Consider the following 18148-nt stretch of genomic DNA (forward strand, 5'->3'; position numbering starts at 1 on the left):
ACTAGAAGAACTGTAGACTGTCTCACAAAGAATCACAGAATCCCAGAAAATCAAGGGTTGGAAGAAAATATGAAAGATCCTCCAACCCCCCTGCCAGAGCAGGATCACCCACAGCAGGTCATGTAAGAACGTGTCCAGGCAGGTTTTGAGTGTCTCCAGAGAAAGAGACCCCACAAACTGCCTGGGGAGCCTGTGCCAGTGCTCTCTCACCCTCACAGTAAAAAAAACTTTCTCCTTGTGTGCATATTGAACCTCCTATGCTCCAGCTTGTGCCCATTGCCCCTTGTCCTGTCATTGGACATCACTGAGAATAGGCTGGCTCCATCCTCCTGGCACTCTCCCTTTACATATTTATAAACATTGATGAGATCACCCCTCCGTCTCCTCTTCTCCAAGCTGAAGAGAGGTTTTGTGCTGGATTCTTTCAAGCAGTTCCCTGTCCTTCATGAACTAAGGGGCCCAGAACTAGACACAATATTCCAAATGCAGACTTACCAGAGCAGAGTAGAGGGAGGAGAACCTCTCTCCACATAATAACCACCTCCCTTCTAATAGGGGAGGATGCCACTGATCTTCTTGGACACAGGGACACATTGCTGGCTCATGGTCATCCATTCACCAACACCCCCAGGTCCCTGTTCTCTACACTGCTCTCCAAGAACTCAGTCCCCAACCTGTGCTGGTTCTTGGGGTTGTTCCTACCCAGATGTAAGACTCTACACTTGCAGAAATCTCCAGTTCTAAAAACCAGTTTATTTTATGAAATTAAATAAAGTCTATACCTTTTGATAAGTTTTTGGGGATGCATTTTCTATCACATCAATGCTACATGTTTGCACACAAAAAAAGTTAAGAATGTAATTTATGTTCTACAAAGGGTTTACTACTCATCTCTTCTCATGAAGTTAATAATGAGATGAGAAACATGGAAATGACATGATCATAGTTCATTCTTATTTAATCACCCTAGAATAACATAAATAAAACAATTGAAATACAGCTCATCTAACATCATGACCTGCAGAAAATCCCACCTTTACAATGTCCTTATTTTTATGTTTCATAATTCATTTTCCCCAGAGAAAATATGTATAGTAAATGTCTAGATTTGTATCTCCATTTAAAGCTTTTACAAAAATTTCCTTTGAAACTCGCTGTATAGTCAAGCACAATTATGACACAATGATCACACTATTACAACTGTATAAAGTGAAAATTTTAAGTAATGGGTTTTGGTTCATACTTCCCTTGTGTATTTTGGAATTGTTATGCTTAAAAGTAATTCAGAATAAGTAAAGCAAATAAACCTCATCTGTCAGGTACCAACTGAGATAGGGAGAAGTAGCATGACATTAACATAGTAATGAAAGAATGGGAAGCAATTTACATAACCTGCAACTGCTATTAATTAAGAACAGGTAAGACTCCTACTTACTTTTCATTTTGTTGTTTTTTTTTTTCCTTTTGCTTTCTCTTAGGACATTCTTGCACTGTCTGCATTAAATATTTATCTTCTACTTGTGCGTTTTATCACCAGTCTCATCTCTCACCTTCATACCTAAACAGTTTTTTTTTATGTCTCCCTAAACCAACACATCCTGAAGTTTGCAGGACACCAAACTGTTCACATTGAGATCCAGAGTATTTTTATTTGAAATAGTTTCTTCACCATACTTAAATGTAAATTGCATTTTTCAAGGAAAAGATAATTATTGCTCTGAATTTATTGCTTAGAAGAGAATTTCTTCCAGTATTAAACTAAATAGCTTACAGACAACAGGGAATAATGATCACACACACACTGAAACATATCCCCCAAACCAAATAATAAATTTAAAAAAAAAATCCATAAAAATCAAAATCCAAACCCCAAACAAAAACAAAAAAGAAAATTCTGCTTCTCAGTAATTTAGGGAAAGTCAAGACCATCACTGAAAATCAGATTGATCAACGATTATAAAACTTCCTGACTACAACTGAAAATAGGATTTCCCCTACAAATGCAAAACATGGTCTCTAATTTTAATTAACCTTCCAGAGTAGCAGTTAATGCATTGTAAATACATTGGAATAACAAATCATGTCAGCTCATGACATGGGCAGGTGTACTCTTTGCTGGGTCACAAACTGGCTTCATGGCCAAGGCCAGAGGGCTATAGGCAAAGGTGTTAAACCCAGCTGGTGACTGGTTACCAGTGGTGTTCCAAGGGCTCAGTTTTCAGGCCAGTCCTGTTCAATATCTTCATCAATTATCTAGATAAGGGGATTGAATGCTCGCTCCCTCAGTAAGTTTGCAGACAGCACCAAGTTGGGTGAGCATACTTAGCTGCTCAAGGGTAGGAAGGCTCTCCTGTGGGACCTAGAAAGGCTGGATCATTGGGCCATGGCCAATAATATGGGCTTTGGAAATGCCAAGTGCCATGTGCTGCATTTCAGTCACAACAACCCCATGCAATGCTACAGGCCTGGGGAGGAGTGGGTGGAAAACTGCCTAGAGGAAAAGGACCTGGGGGTGGTGGCTGACTGCCAGCTAAAGATGAGCCAGCAGTGTGTCCGGGTGGCCAAGAAGGCCAACAGCATCCTGGCCTGTGTCAGGAATAGGGTGGTCAGAAGGAGAAGGGAAGTGTTCGTGCCCCTGTACTCAGCACTGGTGAGGCCACACCTCAAATACTGTGTTCAGTTCTGTGCCCCTCACTACATGAAAGACATGGAGCTGTTGAAGTGAGTTTAGAGAAGGGCAACCAAGCTGGTGAAGGGTCTGAAAAACAGATCCTATGAGAGGCTGAAGGAACTGGGAATGTTTAGTTTGGAGAAGAGGAAGCTGACAGGAGACCTTATTGCTCTCTACAATTACCTGAAAGATGGTAGAGAGGTGGGTGGTGGCCTCTTCTCTCAAGTGAATAACAGTAAGAATAGAGGCAATGGCCTTAAGTTGCACCTGGGGATGTTCAGACAAGATATTAGTAAGAATTTATTTACTGAAACAGTAAATAACTCCCCTCTTATCAAGGATCTGTCTCTTCTTAAAGTCCTTCAGACTGTTCAAAACAAATGCATAACACATCTGGCCTATTAAATACTTTTTTTTTTTTCCCCGGGAGGGGATGGGGAAGGTTGATGGCTGGATGTGGTGATGTTATAGGTCTTTTCCAACTGTGACAATTCTGTGATTCTGTGATCAAATAATGAGGTTATGTTTTCAGCAAATGTAGATTACTGGAGATCCAGGGATGATGAGATGTTAAATATGTAGAGCGGAAGGATTAACTTTTACTTTTATCTCTCAAAAACTGCATTATGCTACTGTATCTGGGGAAAACTAGAAATTATCTAGCTTTTTTTTTTTTCTGCTGTCCGAAGCCAAGTTATTTTGTTCTAGTTTATAGAGGAGAACTCACAGGTTTGAAACTCAAACTTAGGTATTAGATAATGCAGATTTGAAAGGCATAATGTTGAGTAAATTCTGCTTTAAATGGTGGCTTTCCAACAGAAGGGGAGAGAAGGCATGAACACAGCATAAGTATTAAAACCTTCTGGATCACTCAATAAGCGAGGCTGTGTGAGTGTTATTGGATTTGCAGAGTATCGGCTGCCTCCTGTGCAGAACCTTAAGTGGGGAATAGAATCCCTTCTGGAATACTCTCTTCACACTAAAAGAGACATCATTCTGGTTTAAATGGGCACATTTACTTTCACAAAATAAGACTACACTGTTATGGATAGATAAATTTGCTTAACCATATGTGCATGTCATCTTATTCTGCTTAAATACTACATGTTTCCCAGATCTTAAGGAGGATAATCTCATGGAAGACTCTAAATTATCCTATTTGTCTAAAAGTATTATGCTTTTATAGATTTTTTTTAAAAACTTAATTACAAGGAAGGGAAATCATGTGTGTAGATGTCTTCTCTTAAGAAATGCTTACAGACAGAATATTACTATAAACTTGTGTAGTATTACCAAGCTGTTACATGTCCTTTCAACTTTAGATCTTAGTAATGTATCTTCACACACATTATTTCCCTTCTGTAAATCCTGCACAACTTTAATATTACTGCTTCTTGGAAATAAATTTAAGATAAAACATATCTTCAGAGAGCAATTTCAAAATTAGTTTCAAGAAATTTCAATGAAGAGTGTACATTCTCTCTTCACCCACTTGTGGTTTAACAAACTTATGAATCTATATAATTGTATCCGGAAATCTGGACTTACTATTTTTACTGTGTTAGGCAACACAACATACTTATTTTCCAAATAATTGGCTGTTTAATGGTGACCAAAAAAAAAGTAGAAAAAAGGCCGTAAACAAGAGCAGTCAACTAAACTTTAAAATTGCAGATTCAGAGTATCCTAGGTCTGTGATTTTTGGGGTGAGCTTGAATGTCATACAGGAAAATGTCCTATTTTTGTGGGATATTGCTAAGGTTTGTTTTGGAAACATTTCCATTTTACTTGGAAAATTAGGAAAGATGACATGTGATGTAACTCTATTTCAAATCAATTTTAGCTATGGAGATGGCTTCTCGTTTTGCAATCAGACTTCAATTTCTCTTGCTGCAATTGTTATTTTTGCATATCATCTTTCGAAGTGTAAAAGAAAAAGTACATTTCTGTAAGAGTGCTGCAGATAGAAAACATTTTTTTGAGATTGCCTGCTGCAGCTTATGTAGCCATCATCAGAGAGAACTTAATAGACATGTACTATTTTTATATATAGCTATCTCTATGCACTATAGCATTCTGTCCCTTTCTCTGACCTTATCTTATTGTTTTTATATCTTCTCCTTCTAATTTATATTCACCCAGTCAATCAACTTGCATACCTGTCTAGACCACTTTAACCACACACATTCATAGCTAATACATGGAGGAGGCAGAATGTCAGAAAGGAATGAGAAGGGAATGCTTTTTCTCCCTGTGTAATTGCTTCATGGGATTCTGGCCAAGTTGAACACATATAATAGTGGAGATACCATTTTGCAGTGTCAGCCCACTAATAAATCGGAACAATGAAAGATTCTATTAATTCCATTTCTGAAAGTCTGCAGAGTTTCAGAGGCCTAGTACAAGTACATCCTCTAAACACAATAGTACAACTCTGCAGTAACCATTGCCCTCCAAAGTTTCTTTCTGACAAATAGTAATTTGTCTTCAATTTATATGGTAACTTATTTATTTTAGTTCAAGCACACATGAAGGGACTTATCTATTAATAGTTTATGAATAAATAAAAGATTAAATCTAAGTGTGTAGTTTGTACAGAGTATATGCTAGACTGAGTTCATGAACTAAAATTTCATCCTTGCTCTTGATGAAGCTATATATTCTCACAATTATTGTGGCCAAACAACTGCTGTAAGTATGATTCCCTGAAAATGTGCATACATGCACTGTTCCTAAATATAGAGATAATGCACAACACTAATGGAAAGGGCGGGCAGGACTGACTCCAGGAATAGAAACTGAATGATTCAAAGAAGTTAAAGGTCCAAGAACTAAGTTCACAAAGCACTCACAGACACAAGACTAGATTTATATTTATCTGATAAATATAGATATCTGATAAATATAAATCTGGCAGCCATATATGGTTTTCTCAGTTTAGTTCCCTGAAGAGGTGACACAAGACTGAGTGATGGATTGGTTATTTTTAAAGAAAGCAGTGGATGATCTGATCCCACCCTGCTGGAAAGAACAAGAAATTTATTTTCAATGTGCCTGTGTCCCAGCCCTCTACTGACAGTGCCAGGCAGAACTGTGTCTGTCACTGCTAATGCTGGACAGCATGTGTCCTTCATTAATGTTTGTCTACACTTAGGACAGCTTCAGTCCATGCACTATTTTCATATTTGGTCTTATCTGCTGTCACAGTAGCTTCTTACAGGTAGATACTGGAGTTTGTTATTCACCTCTCACTCTAACATTTCCATGCTGTTCTGTGCAAAGCTGTATTCTATTTTAAATATAGTGCTTCTCCTGATCTATGGTAACAAAGGAATACACAATTTTTAATCTTCCTTTTCTGACAATATCCTCTCATCAATGAGAGATGTGGAAATTCATTAGTTTTTAAGACTTAGATTTGAGACAGAGCCTTCCTGATAGAGAACGCACAAATCACTCCAGGCTTAAAAGTCTAAGTATTGCAGAGCAAGGATGGTGAATCAGATGCAGCTAGTCAAACAGTATTTACTTCTTCCATGACTATTTACAGAACACCTTACAGTATCCATCTGAAATAGTTTATCCCTTGTGACTGATATATTTTATTAAGCTCAAGTACAATCAACATTCAGCAATATGATGGCTAAATTCTTTTTGCAAAAAGGGGTCTGAACAAGTGTAATAAGAAGCATTTGTGAACTGGTGCTAATTATTTTTGTCAGAATAAACTCACCTCTGCTGTGGTTCTGTGGTGTGCTTTCTCATGAAAGAAACGGAAAAGATGTGTCTGAGACCAATAAAGGGGAAACTGACCACTTTGAGAATTTAATAAGATTAATTTTTTAAATTTAATTGAGAATTCAATATATTGCTTAATTCCAATCGTAACTATGGTTCCAGCTGCCATTTTAATTTATTACTTGGTTTTTTTGTTGGAGTTTTTTGTTTGTTTGTTTGTTTGTCTGTTTTTTTCCCACCAGGTAACTTCATCCTACGATAATGAACTCGGCTTTTAGACATCAGCATCAATTTTTGTAGTCCATATACACAGCATCTTTTGCCTGATACAGACAAAAAAAAAAAAAAAGAAAAAAACCAAATCCCAAAACATAACTGATTAAGATATAAATCCATGTTTTTATTTGTAAGGCATTGTCTTTCATAGGATTAGCTGTTTATACTAAAATCCTTTGAATGTCCTTGCCAACCAGGAAGCTGATGATTCAGCATATAAACAGAGTGAAGCTGTCATGGTCAATGAGCTACTGGTGGTTAGTAAGTAGCAATAGCAGATTATTTCCTTCACTATGTTTCAGTCAATGAGTTAAATGATTTTAGCATAACTGAATTTACTTCACAGCTGAGTCAGGCCTCCAAATTAACCACGCATTAAAGGTGTTATGATGGAGTGTCTTCACTTATCTTTAATGATCTTTCATGGCCTGATATTCTTGAAATAGCCTTAATCACACATCTGAATAGAATTTCATTCCCTCAGAAAAGACAAATATTGACTTTTGGTTCAGAATAACTCCTTCAAAAAATCATAGAAGGTAAAAATGTCTTTTTAATGAGAACATGATTGTTATTTCTCATTGAAGATGCTGTACTTTATACCAATTTTTAAATTTTTATAATTTATGTTTTGGGGGGGCTTGGGGTTTTTTTTTTGTTTGTTTGTTTGTTTGTTTGTTTTTTTCTGGTAAGGAGATAAATTGAAAACAAATTCCTCCATTTTATTGTATCTCATCACTTCAATGAGTTTTTAAATAAAGCTCATTGTAGAATTGGAACCCAGGCCAATGAAATTTATAGGAAAATCTATTTGACATTTAACAAAAATGACTAAATATTCTAGTGGTATTTTTTTTCCTTCTGCTTAAGTTTTGCTACACATTTCACTTTGTTTTTTCAAACATGTTGTGCAACTAACATTCTTGAATGTTGAATTCTTAACATTCTTCAAGAACACAGTTCTTGAATTTCATGAACTACATGAAATGTCCTTGGTGGGACATTTAAATAGTATCAATTAAATACGTTTAGAAAAAAAACACCTAATTTTATATTCTTCCAAAAAAACCCAACAAAACGAGATGTCAGACTGGCAAGGCTTCATGCTAAAAATGTATGTGAACAACGATCATATTGCCTCTTCTTAAACATAAATCTTAGTCATATCCACTTTGAATGCTATATGAATGTTCTACATGCTTAAGAAGAACAATTAAAGAAAAATTGCCTTTTTTTTCAGGCACAGATTAATTCACTGCATGAAACATATTTATCTGGGTATATTGTGTTGTGGTAGGCTGACTTTGGCTGATTGGTAGCTGTCCACACAGCCACCCTCTCAGTCCCCTCCTCAGCAAGACAAGAGGAGGAATTAAGATCAAAAGGTTTTGTGGATTGGTTAAAGATAGGGAGATCACTTACCAAGTGCCATCGTTGGCAAAATGGACTCAACTGAGGGAAAAATTGATTTATTCCAAATTAAAATAATTGCATAGAATCATTATACCTTCTCACCTCCCCAAAAAGCACAGAGTGATGGGGATTTTTGGTTCTGGCCAGTCCACAACATCTCTTATCTACCATGCTTTCCTCCCTCCTCATGCTATTTCCTATCTTTGGGTCCCCCCTTTCAGGAGGTCCTTCCCACAGAAGACAGTCCTTCATGAACTGCTGCTGTGTGAGACATAACCATGGGCCTAAGTTCTTCTTAAGAAATACTCTAGTTTGGGTCTTTTTCGTGAGGTGGAGTCCATCAGGCACAGACTGCTCCAGCATCTGCCCCCCTGTGGGACACGACTTCTCCTAGAAAATGTCCTTGTGTGTGGGCTCCTTTCCACAGCCACACTTCCTGATAGAAACCTGCTCCTTTAGGGCCTCTCCATGGTCTGTGGGTTTCTTCAGGGCATGTCCACCTGCTGTGGACTGCATGAGTTCCTTCATAGGCTGCAGTGCAGGTATCTTCTCATCCATGGGCTGCAAGGGGACAACCTGCTTCATCATGGTCCTCACTCTCACCTTCAGGGTAATCTCTGCTCTGACGCCTGTAGTACCTCCTTCTCCTCCTCCTCCCTTTCCTTCTTGGTGTTTGCTGGGATTTTTTTCTCACTCTTCTCTCTCAGCTGCTGCTCAGTGTTTTTTTACCCTTTATTCCCCAGAGGTGACACCATCTCAACTTAGAGACAGCTGTGCCCTGCAGGGGATCCTTTGGAGGCAGCTTAAACCAGCTACTATGGTTTGGGACAGCCCTGGTCTCATCTCACACAGGTCCCTGCAACTCCCCTGCTGCCTGCACTTTACTACATAAACATAATATATGCATTTAAATATGATATGTACTTCTTCCATGTACTAAGCATGCCTTTTCCAACTTTAAAAACATTAACTTTAATTAGGACTTTGTAGTATATATTCCGAAGTCACGATCAAGCAGATGTAAATGTCTAATGTGTCTGTATTAAAAATGCTATTCTAACTTATTCCTGACAAACATACTAAATTAAGTCAAAATTTTTTTAAACAACTTGTTTAGTTCCAAATTTTAAGAAGTGTTTGATCAAATACTAAGAAGATCCTAACACAGATGCAAATCAAGCGATATCTTTGGAGGGAAAATGCAGTATATGAGGGGTGAAATAGGAGTAACTAAATGAGGCAGCTCAAGTGAGTTAACTGATTTGATGAAATACAAGGCAGCACCAGAGATGAGGCGAAATAAAATAAAAGGAATAATTTCTTAAAGGTTCATAGAATTCATTAAATAATAAGCATACGGCTCCTTAAGTTCACATTACAGATATCTATTTTTCATCGTAATGTAAAATAATGCTATTAATTGCAGATAAGCTTTAGGCAACCAACAACACACAGTTGCATCATTAAGTTACTAGACTTAGAAGCTTAGAAGCGTTCTCTGTAGTGACAATCAATGAAGTTTTCACTGTGATAAATAATCATTTCACTGTATTAACAGGACTTGAGTAATAAAACATGTTCAGTTGTAGTCCTCAGTGTAGTGTCAGAAAAGAAATCCCAAATTAGACATGCAGATGACATATTTTGTATGAGCTTTTGGAGATTTTAAATTAGAAGGAACAAAAATCCTAACATTTGTAATTATGTGTTCTTCGGCTATTTTCTAGTCAGCCAAACACATAATAAATCCAACCAAAAGTGTTTCCAACTTTAAAATGCATCATATTTTTTTTTTGGTTGGTTGGTTCTTTCCCTGCAAATAACATTATAGAAATCAAAACACATAGACAGGTAAGATTCTGTTGATATAGTTAAGAAAAATGTGCAACAAAATCTCATCAATTCTTTTAAAGAAAAGAAACTGATACAGAGTACAAGGTATATTCATATGGGTGGAGAAGTTATGAAAAAAGGATAAAAAAATAATGGTCTGGTTGCAGGTAGTGTGGATATAATCAGAGAAGACTCACAAGGATTCTAGTGGAACCAGCTAGAAGCAGTATATTGAAAAATAATTGGAGTGAGAGAAAAAATTGAAATGACGAAGTTCCCATTTGATTCCAAATTTCTCAGGATACTAAGGACAAGGGATATCTATGAAGTACTGCATAAGATCATCATGATGCTGAATGACTTAAGGGTGGATAAATTCAATTGGAAGAAATGTATATTTGCCAAGAGAGGAAATAGGATTTTAAAAAAATATTAGAAAGAATAATATTAAAAAATAGTACAGGGAGCATTATTCTGCCACTTTATTCATTTAAGGTGCAGAGACATTTTGATTACTATAAGCAGACCTCTCAGATCTGTCCCATCTCGAAAAACTTTTAAAATTGGGAAAGGGCAATTGCACCTGTAGAAAAGTTTTACATAAAGAATGATTAAACAGAGTAGATTCTTCAGCTTGAAAAAGAAATGACTGAACAGGTAATGATAGATACCTATAAAATAAATGAGACATACAGAAATTGATCAACCAATTATTATTCTCTCTCTCCTGCAATGGAGTGAGTAAAGCTAGGAGGTGGCAGGTTTGAAATAAAATATGTCTTCATTGAGTTTTATGAAGCTGCAAAAGTTCTTGATGCAGGTTCATAGGCTTGTAAGACCATTCAGGCTCAAAGGGCACTCAGGAGGTCTCTAGTCCCATCTCCCACCCAAGGCAGATTCATCTCCAAAGTCAGACTCTTCAGACAAGATGAAATTTATTAGAAGGAAATCACATTATTGACTAGACATCTACTTACACAACCCCTTCCTTCACCCCTCCCCTATACTCAAACTCTCTGTGACTCCAGGGACCTCAGGGTGGTAAGAGTCTTCTAGAGATGAATCACTGTGTACTTGCTCTTATAATAGTTCCTAGGCATGTTGTTTTGACAGACAGAAAATCTGATATATAGATAATTTTCTGATCCAGTATAACCTCTTCCATGTTCTCATGGATGTACTAGTGGGAAGTATCATTCAATAGAGGGATTGTTAAATAAATGAACAATTTATTTCCCAAATGAAAAACTGAAAAGCTGTAATGAAGCACTAATGGCAAGAAGAAACATTATAACAATTAAACAATGTATATGAGAACCGGAATACCATTGCCAGTTTTGACTCCAAGCCCATGGGATCTGTGTCTTAATTGCTACTGAGACAGCATGCTGAAATAATTGGCTGTAACTGCAGATTCACTTTTTTTTGCCATTTGAACTGTCTTTTTTTTTTTTTTTTTTTTTTTTTTCATTCTGGCACATATAATGTGAGAGCTGTAAGCAAGCATAAAAAGTCATTCTGCTGCCAGAGTTTAAACAGGTATTAGCTTTTATAGTGCTTTTAGCTCAGTGTGGCTGGGAATGAAGGTGAGATGACTTTCTAACTACTGCCATTTTTTAAGGAGAAAAAGACTGCTATGGACCCAATCCTGTACCCTTTTCAATTTTAATTTCTTTTGGTCCTCAGCAGTTCTCAAAAAGGGATCAGTGGGTCAGCACACATGTGTGTAAAGATTATGCTCATCGATGTCCTCAAAGCCAGGACATGAGTGACTGGGATAATACATCTCTGCTGAGGGTCACCTCATTACAAGACTTAGCCTGAAGGCAATCAGCAGTGTGTGTGATCATCCCAAGGAGCAAATGTATATTGGCAGATAGATTGTAATTTTAATGTCTGGCATGAACAGGCAGCTAGTATTGAGAACATTTAAACTCTACTTATATAACACATTTCTGATAAGAATGCTACAGTGTAAAAGCAAGCACTCAAAAGTCAGAAATTATCAGAAATAATATTACTTTTGTCCTAATTTAGCTCATTTTTACATATACATTATGTAAATACATTGTACTTCCGTGCACATTTCTGAGTGCCTTTGCCTCATTCAGAGTACCTTTCATTCTCTGTACAATTCCTAGACATCATCATTACCTTCGGTATTCAGTGTGTGGCCATATGACTGGTTTGCTGAATACTGTTCAGACATTGTCTTGAAGGCCAAATTAACTTGTTCATAGACTTTTGTCCAGTATGTATCGCTGTGAATTATTATACGAGTGTGGCACAAACAAATTCCTTGGTTTTTTTCAGTACCTTTGGAAAAATAAAATGTATTTTTCTTCATACAAGATCTGATGCATGTATTAATTTGATTTCCTATTGTGACATGAATTTTTGTAAGATATGACACTATATGGCATTTTATTTATTTAATAAAATGCTCTGATTATATTTGCTCCTTACTGCCCAGGCTTTTGATAAAATCACATTGTAAGACCCTCAGAAGGTGAGGGACAGATAGTTTGATGACACATAAGACATTTGATCAACATGGCCTCCCCAGGATTTGAGGGTTCAGTATCATAAAGACATCATGTAAATGGTTATGTGTAAGGCTGTTCTTTCTCTCGTTCCATCTTCATCTTTCCACATCTTTCTTGTACTGGGCAGCCTAGAACTGGATCACTTCAGGAGTGGCCTTACCAATCCTGAGGAGAGTGGAGAATCCCTCTATTGGCTTGCCAGCAATGTTCTTCCTGAAGCAGCACAGTACATTAGCACCAATCATCCTAATGGTAGGATGCCATTAGCCTTCTTTGCCAGTTGCACTATCTCATGGACAGCTTGTTACCCAACAGGACTCAAAGGTCCATTTGTGCAAAGTTTCTTTTCCATTTATTGTCTTATAAGGAGCAGATGAGGGAAATGGAGTTTTCTAACCTGGAAAAAAGAAGGCTGAGGTGAGACCCTATTGCTCTCTACAGCTACCTGAAAGGAGGCTGTTGTAAGGGGGGGATTGGTGTCTTCTCCCATGTAACAAGCAATAGAACAAGAGGAAATGGCCTCAAGGTGTTTCAGAGAGAAGTTTATATGGATATTAAGAAAAATTTCTTCTCTAAAGGGCTGTCAGGCCCTGTAATAGGCAGCCCAGGGAAGTGGTGGAGTCAATATCCTTGGACATATCTTAAAGACATATAGGTGTGGTGCTTCTGGACATGGTTTAGTGTTAGATTTGGGAGTGAGCTCGGTTAGCAGTTGGACTTGACAATCTGAAAAACCTTTTCCAGTTTATGGATTTTCAATTTGGAGGATGTGAAATAGCAATGCCTGCCAGAGATCCTGTTTAGCATGGTTCCAGGTATTTATTTCACGTTCTCAGACATAACCTGAGGGCACATGGATATATTTTCAGGTGCAGAGAAAGCTAATATTATGTTGAAAGATTAGTCTTGTCATAGAATTGTCCTGATAGTGTCCAGAGTAGATCCTAGGACACAGATATCCCTGTTTTGTCTAAGAGGGAACTTATGAATTTATTTGGGAAGTGAGCAGCTAGTATGCATGGATGCAATAAGATCAAGAGAAAACCAGGGCATAAGATCAAAAAAGGAAGGGAAAAAAAAAAAAAAAAAAAAAGCGTTGGACAAACTTTCTGCTTCCATGACAAATAATTTCCAGTTCTTTCATAACCTTTGATTCCACATTCCCTGTAGTTCTGGTCCAGTCTTTATATAGTTCTTTCTATATTTTGCAGGCCCAAACACTCTCCCTCATCTACTCTGCTTTTGCTCAGAAAATTCCAATTTTTTTGTCAAACTCCTTGCACTATGCAGGAATAACTTAATCAGAACTTGTTTAATTTTCAAAGTGTCTTATTGCTTGTTGTTTATTTCATTGTTTATGGCCCATATTACTGAAGAACAAACATCCCCAGATCCTATATTCATTAAATTTGGCTCTGATATATTTCTCTTCCAATAGCGATACTAATATCAAATAGAAAACCAATATTTCTCCTGGTAGTTGGTTCCAGCTCATGTCAGGAGCTGAAGCACACAAGGTGGACAGAGTCTTAGGGGAATATAGGAGACAAAGAAACCTGCTGAAGAACGCAGAGTGGAATTGTTCAAAAGGTAAAATCTGGCACTATATGTCTCTGTAGATGTCAACAAACCTAGTATGTCACAAAGGATAGCTTTATGCCCCAAAGAGCATAGATGTTAACACTATCCAGTGAAAGTTTATGATACTTGAAGGTACTTTATCTTGAAGTTTATGATACTGACAAAAAGCATCTTTTCTCAGCTTTTCTTCCACATATAGTGAAACTGTAATAATAAAGACCAAATACTATGCATGGTAAAAAAGATTTCTCTAAGACAAACATCTAACAGATAAATAAAAACAATATTTGACAAAGGTCTAAGCAACTGAACACACTTTCTTGTACAGTGACACGCATCTTTGAAACAGTCATTAGACACAGTTATCACATAGTTATCACACTTAGTTATTAACATAACTATTTCCAAATGAGTGGTTACTTCCATTAAAATAGCAAAGCAATGCAAGTACTGCATCATTCTTAATAATAATAGAATGTTTTATTTGTAAGGCATCTTAAAGGTCATCTAGTTCCAATCCCCCTGCATGGGCAGGGACAGCTCCCACAAGACCAGGTTATTCTAAACCCCAGCCTAAACCCTCACAGTACAGAATTTCTTCTTAATGTTTAAACTAAATCTACCATCTATCAACTTAAAACCATTGTCCCACATCAATCAGTTCACATTGTTAAAAAAAAAAAGAGTAAATCAAAGCACATTGAAAATATGTCAAGGTAAATTTTGTGTTCAAAATAGTGTACAAAATAGTGTTTTTAGAGATTTTAGTCATCACTACTGCTATTGGAGGCACAAGTTTCTTCCCTTATAAACAGAACTGAACCACAGTATTAAATGCATAAAACTTCTACAGAAAACCTAGTTACATCTTTCCAACTTATAGCAGTGTCAGTCAATACATTCATACCATGCATTTTATTCAATACAAATAGCTCTTAATTGTTAGAAAGAGTTAGACCACTCTTTTTAGCTTTTGCTTTTTTCTCCTTTGATTACATTACCAATTGGTTTCTTGAAGCTGTTGTTCTCCCTACTTAACCCATACATAATGAGTAAGCACATGAATAATTATAGTTTTTCTTTCCAACGCAAGTACTTTAACTTGTTACTTACATATAACATCAGTGTACTAATAGGTGTATTAGATAAATCAGTATGATAGTGATGTTGAGGTACAAAGAAGTCATCTTTGCTAGCAAGTAAAGTATCAGTTCAAGGAATTCACTGATAATAAAGTTGAGTAGTCAAACTAAAGACATTTTTCCTTCCCACAGGTCAGGAAGTTCATAATCACTGCAAGTACCAGCTGTCTGTGTAACCTGGAAGAAGATGCTGAGGCTTGAATCTAGTGACATTCATTTTCAGTCAAGCAGAAGCAGCTTTCTGAGAGCTGGTGTTGGAGCCAAAATATTAACTGATTGCAGATTGCCTTGCTATAAACCATATTGACAGTACTTCTACTAAGAACCTGGGGCTATGAGAGAGCATGACTCACAGACAAAAATCTAGCAACATCTGCCTTGCCTTGCAGATTGTGTATAAAAATCAGTGTTATTTCAACAGAGTGGAATTGATCAAATGAGAAAGTAAAGTCTGCATAAATAGGCCATTTGTGCCACAGGATAACGAATTGAAATTTTTTTATGAATTGTAAATATTTTAATAATTAATGCAGCAGCTATTAACCACAGAAAAGTATAAATCTCCACTGGAAAAAAATGGCAAGTTTTATTAGTATGTTGATGCACAATGAAGCATTTCAGGAACAGCTTATTTACCACTTTAATATTAAATCAAAATTAAGTTTTGATATTAAATCAAGATTGATGAACGGTGTTTCTTCCTCTGATGAGCTCAGTCCTGAATTTGATTGAAAAATTTCTTTCCTATATTGGCTAAGTGAAATCAGGTCTTTTGGGGAGCATGTTACTGCATATTCTTATACATTTTTTTAAGTTCTACACATTTGACTAATTTCACTTGTTTCTTCTAACTTTCTTAGTAGCAACAGTTGATAAGGCAACTTCTCAGTCTGAAAAAGAGTAATATCTTAACCAAGTTTCCTAATATATTTCACAGTGTTAAGTGTATATTCCAGTCATGAACCACTAATGGTAATACTCTGTAATGTAGAGTCTTGAAGAGGTATTAAAGGAAAAGAAAGAAAATTAAAAAAGAAAAGAAAAGAAAAACCTTTTATATAGTGCTTTTCTTTTGGAAGGGGTAAATAATATTTGTTGACTTTTAGAGCATGTCAGCCTGGCACAAACCTTAAATGAGAACCGAAGGAACGTGCAGTTAACTCCTTTTAACTAAATCTACACTTGTCAGATTAATTTGATTTGAAACTGGGGAAAAAACCCAACAAATTAGTGTTTCCTAAAATGTACTTAGGTTTCCATCTTCCCAGACAATGCTTTCCAGACACTGTCTTGGTGGTACATTATTTACCCTATATCAAGTGAATTAAAGAAAACCAATCATTATTATGTCTTGAAACTAATTAGTTCACTTGGTGTCATGGTTTGAGTGCACCAAGGTGATTTTTGGTACCAGTATGAGGACCTAAAGAGAGGGTCTTTAGTACCCTGAGGGATCTGAGAGGGGTAGAACACAGAGGGGCCAAAATTACCTCCCATTTCCTGCCCATACTCCATCAAGGTCAGGCAGACCAGGAGATATCCCTCTCTTTCTCCTGCTCTTTGCTTCCCTGCTGCTGCTTCCCTGCATTCCCTCACCTTCAGCTCACCACGGGCTCTGCAGAACCCAAATCCATCGGGTGCTGGGAAGAGCTGTGGAGCCTTCTACTGAGTTGGCCCTGACACAAGGGGCCCTCAGGCAGCTATGCCTCTCATCATTTGAGATTGGGTTGTATATATATATATATTCTTATCTTACATATATATATATTTGTACATATTTGTATATTTTTTCCTTAAGTCTCTCATCCTTTTTCCCCTCTTATCTTCCCTTGGGAGGGTGGAGCAGGGAGTAATCATAATTTTGTCCTTTGGTTTCTGGTCAGCCCAGACTGCTAAATCAGGACACTTGGTTATAATCCTTTCAGCACATATATTTCACACAACCATTGCAGTTTTAGTGACTTTTATTACTTCAAAATTAATAACATCTAATAAGATCTAAGATTACAATATTTGTGATACAGATAACAAAAAAGGAGTATTTTAACATCGCTTTCCATATTTTATGCAAGCAATGAAAGACAACACAATGTACAAGTGAAAAGCATATTGGAGTTATCATAAAGGTTAGAATGCATGTGATACACAATAGAATTTGCTTTAGAATTCATGAAGGATCATGTGATGCTGATATTTTTTAAACAAGACTGTACATTTTGGAAGATTCCCTTGACTGAATTTTCTGATGCTTATGCATACACTTAGTAGAATTTCATAGTTTGTTTGTTTGTTTGTTTTTTCTTGCAGATCAGTAAGATCACGTTGCTTTCTGGCATAATACTGTGAGAATTTATATAAAGAAATACTAGCACACCTCAAGTTTAAAGATGGAAAAAAACTGCTAAAGAAGTCTTTTTCTATCAACAGGAGTTCCAACCCTTATCCTCTGATGCTTATACAGAAATGAAGTCACTAGACTGTTCATCTTGTTTCTTCTGACATTTCCCTTACCCCTTGTTTCATAATTGATCATCGGTTTCCAGAATATTTTCTGAGTATTTGTCTCTGTTTGTCCAATAAGACTTGTGGCTGTCTTTCTATAGAAAGTTCAGAATACAAAGGATGTTTTACACAACATTGAAAAGCACTGACAACCATAACAGAATTTAGTCTGGATTTATAGATTTTTATATTAGGATTTCTAGAATATATATTTTGATACTGAATATTTTTATGATTATAAAGGGAAATCCCAAAGTGACATATATCAGTTTTGTAGATTACATCAAGCTGAGTGGTGCAGTTGATAATGACTGAGGTATGGGTTTCCATTCAGAGGAACCTTGGAGGGCTTGAGAAATAGGTCCATGTGAACTTCATGAAGTTCAACAAGCCCAAGTACAAGATGGAGGTGAATTCATTGAGATGATACCTGAGGAGAAGGACTT

Source organism: Heliangelus exortis, chromosome 2, assembly GCF_036169615.1.
Source record: "Heliangelus exortis chromosome 2, bHelExo1.hap1, whole genome shotgun sequence".
Classification (NCBI taxonomy): Eukaryota; Metazoa; Chordata; class Aves; order Apodiformes; family Trochilidae; genus Heliangelus; species Heliangelus exortis.